Below are 4,479 nucleotides of genomic sequence, written 5' to 3' on the forward strand. Positions count from 1 at the left end.
AAAAAAAAAAAAAAAAAAAAAAAAAAAAAAAAAACGATTACGGTAAGTAACACTTATAGGGGATCAAATAATATTGAGGCATATATTTGATAATTGAGGGAACAATTGGAGGAAGCCACTAGAAAGCAGGACAGGTTCAGCTACACAAGCAGCTTAAAGTAGTATATTTTTTTTGTCATTTGTTGCCTGAATTGATATTTTTACCGCTTGTCTATAGCAGGAATGTGTCCTCTTTGGCCAATCCAGTGGGAAGAAAGAAGGCCACATTTGTTCCCTCTAATTCTTTGTTAGATCTACAGTATATTCATCTCAGTGCTCCCCACCACTAATTAGAAATAAAGAAGGATCTTGGATGAGAGGCTAAACGTCTTCTGAAAAACTTCATGTCCAGTTGCCTAACTTGAACTTTTTCAAGCTATAGCACAAATTCTGCTCCTATATCCTCAGTGGCAGTGTTGGTTTTAAAAACAAGGAACTTTGTTTTCACCTAAGTGCAACAGAAATTAGTCGGGACCATTAGACAAAAAAATGACAACAACTAAGTGACCAGTTGTTGAGTTGCTTTGAGTGTTACGCTAGAAGCAGTTTCTTTTAGAAAATATAGTTGAGCTATTTTTTGTGATTTTGTGTGAATGATGTAAGAGGGCGTTGCAAACATGAATAACCCTTTCAATAAGCAGTCGGTTTCTCCAGAATCCTCCTAATCATCCAACTTTTTGATTCAGATGTGTTGGACGAAGGACGCATCTGAAAGATGTAAGGCTAACCCCTGGTCCAGTATAATGTCAAAGTTCCTGTTACAAAATCTCGCTCTTTTATTCGATTCAATCCAATATCAATTATTAATGTAGCACCAATTTATAACACATCAAAACGCAGTTTACAGACAATTAAACCATATGATACAGGCAGACGGGTAATAGTTCTCTCTGATAAAACTCAGCTGATTGCATTGTCATTGACTGTTCAGGATCATGCCTCCCTGAGAAGCATGAGAAGCCCCAATCTATACATATTTTTTTATGAGAAGGTAACAGTGAACTAGCAAAATAGGATGCTCTGTCTAGAAAAGAAAATTAACCAAATTTAACCAAACCACATTTAGTTAGTTACAGAAAAAGCTTGGCATATAGCAATGTCTATAAAAGAAAACTAAAGCCTGTGTCACACCTTGACGATTTAGCCAGAGTATGCCTGACAAACAAAAAATCTCGCAAAAATGCTGGCATATGTCGGAAAATTTATTGGTGAATTTTGTATAAGTTATGAGCACGCTATACCTCGCTGGCACACGTGGACATACTGCAAATACATATGCCAGCGTATGCTCATACGTGGGCCATAAGTTACAGGTAAGTAATTTGATCGATTTGATCAACTTATCTCCAACACATATCAACGTATTTATTGTGTTCCAGTCGGCCGCTGAACTTACAGCTACTGTGTAGTGGTATATTGGCAGCATTTACGTATAAAAGGGGGTTCACAGGAGGATGCCATCATTAATCCTCCAGACTTTAGATGTTCCTCAAGAGATGGAGGATCCAGCAATACAAACTAGCTGTCCTCCAACATCAGCATGATCTCATCAATTTGACTCTGTTCCAGTTGTACTGTAGGGTGAGCATGAAGGTGAATATGATGGATCCTCCCTGCATTCATGCGCACGGTCGTGACCAACAAACTTCCTCATAGACATGACGCTGAATTTGTTGCGACTGCGAACCTTCTTCCTTTCATTTTCTTTTTATTTATTTCTTCTGTTTGTTTTTTGTTTTTTTGCTGGCAGTAAACAGCAGCTAGGTTAATACCGTGATGAAACAAATCTTTTTATGCTGGCCAGGCTAATCTGGGCTCATTGCTGCTCCCCTCTGGACACTGGCTTGTGACATTTCATGGGCATTACGCTGCCGTGCGTTATGCATAAGTTGGGCTGTTGGCCCAGATGAATGAGACGTCGGAAGATTGTTGTTGAGAACAATCCGTTGTTTTTCAAACCATGTCTGTGCTTATTGGCCAACGCTCTGACCAATGAGCACAATTGACTGTGATGTAGTAAGCGCGACAGAAAGCTGGTGGGGGAGTGTAAACAAACAGCCTGTCGGTAAAACAGCGAATACGTCCTTCTTAAAAATTAATGAGTGTAGAGCCTCTTCCTGCTCACGTTTCAATGAAAACCCCAAGTCTAATCCTTCCAAAACTGATTCCAAAGCTGAGTCAAACGAGAACTGTTTAGTAGTTGTTGTCCTCTTCCTTGTTTTGCTTTCTCCAGCGTTGTGCAGCTTTGTCGTCCCGCCCTCAAAACCCCATCTGCTTTGCATCTAGAAATTCAAAACACACCTCTGCGTTGTGATCTGCCCACCAGTTCTAGGGCCTGGGGCATTGAGTGAGGCTAGACCACTCGCTGGCAAAAATGATTTTCGCCGCTGGCGGGTGGGGATAGTTTACTAGGCTACAAAATTGAGAAAATACATAGAAAGTATGTATGTATGTAATGGTTAAGTATGTAAAGTAAGTATGCCAGCATTTTAGAAGATTCTGGGACGTCAAGCAAACGCTGGCTAAATTGTCAAGGTATGAGAGCACTGAAAAAGAGGCCCAACTCTATAACTGAAGATGTTGATTGCAGCAGTCTAGCTGTTACTGTCCATCCAGGAGGGTGTCACAGCCAAACAGGAGTAGACCAGGTGAAACTACTATGATAAGAAAAAGCAGAGAGAACAGTAAGTCAGAATTTGAACAAACAAATATTGAAAAATCGGAGAACAGAAGTAGAATCAAGCAAAAAACACTAAATATGGTCCCCATCTCCAACAGCAGTCGTCATAACTTTTAAGTCAAAGCAAGATTAATGCAGACTAAAAGCTGATTAAAAGCAGCTCTGGGGACCAAAACTATGACTAAGATCGCCAAACTGAAACTAGACTAAAACTAAAAAGAAACATGACTATATTCTCCTTATTTACATTTTCGTGAAAATTCTAAGGCTAATACGGATTTTAAATGTTTATTTTTTGGTGTTATTTAATACTTTGTTTTATTTATTTTATATCTAAATGGTTTAAAGATGTTTCTTTTAAGAGGAATGGCGTGAGTGGTGGCCTAGTGATTAGATCCGTGCGCTTGTGCTCTGAGAAGGTTGCAAGTACCCGGTTCGATACCCACAGCTTGCAATCTGGGTCCCAGAGCAAAACCCTTGCACATTGGCAGCCCACTGCTCCTTAAGGGGATGGGTTCGGATGCAAAAGTGAATTTCTACATTGAGATCAATGATGTTCAATTATTATTATTATTATTTTACGGCTCATTTCTTTTAAAATATACATTTCTGTTTTAACATATCTGTGAAGATTCTCAGTCATCCAGGTCATGGTCAAGCTTAAAAATTTCAGTCAAGACAACTGGACGTGGATTTTTCTAGAAGATGTTTTGCCTCTCTTCCAAGAGGCTTCTTCAGTTCTAACTAGTGGTGGGGAGAACTGAACTAATATGTTGTAGGTCTAAGAAAGAGTTAGGTAGGAGAAAAAGTGGCTCTACAAAACAAGACAGCCAGAAACAAGGCCGATAATGTGGTTTACGCCGTTCAATGTAGTGAGGAGTGCACAGACCTTTACATTGAAGAGACAAAGCAACCACTACACAGGCACATGGCTCAACACAGGGCCAACTCCTCAAGACAAAAATCAGGTGTTCACCTACAGGCTAAAGGGCACTCATTTGAACAACATCCATATTCTGGCCAAGGAAGAAACATGGGCTCTGTTAGAATTAATGAGATGCGTCTTCCAAGGACGCCTGTACCTGGACTGGATCCTTTGAAGTCCTTAAAAAATAATGAGACCGGAAGAGTTTTGCCTGTGGATTCAAACAGGTCCAGCCTTCGGTTTACCGCCATACCCTCTGACACACAAAGCAGAAAAAGAATGAATACCGAACTTTTTCAAAGCTATTCACACTGCACCCTGAGGTGACCAAAATTAGATTTTTTTGCCCATATGTCACCTGTGTCTAATATTTTCATTACAGTCTGAACAACACAGATCAGATTTTTCAAATGCAACCCAGGCCAATTGGCTTTGTCGTCTGATTTGTATCTAATCTGTTCAAATGAGACCTATGTCATCTGACTTGTATGCCATTAATATTTAAAAATAAAATAAAAATTCTGCATCTTGCTCTGCAGAAAAGCAGAGAAAAACAGCAACCATGGCATAAGATGCTGTGAGCAGTGATGTTTCGTCAACAATAACAAAATTATTTTGTTGAAGCTCCTTTTTTTCATCACGTTACTAAAAACTGACGAGACAAACATGGATCTTTGATGACGAAACATAACTAGTCATAGATGTCATTTTCATCAACAAGAGGAGGCTAAATAAAGATGGTTAACAGAAGGTCAGTCAGATGTTTAAAATGCATCATTGTGCTGTAATCTGTTAGACAAGCTTAGCCATGCAGCTGCGCCCTGTTTGGTAATGC

Source organism: Cyprinodon variegatus, unplaced genomic scaffold (genome assembly GCF_000732505.1).
Source record: "Cyprinodon variegatus isolate N-32 unplaced genomic scaffold, C_variegatus-1.0 Scaffold468, whole genome shotgun sequence".
NCBI lineage: Eukaryota > Metazoa > Chordata > Actinopteri > Cyprinodontiformes > Cyprinodontidae > Cyprinodon > Cyprinodon variegatus.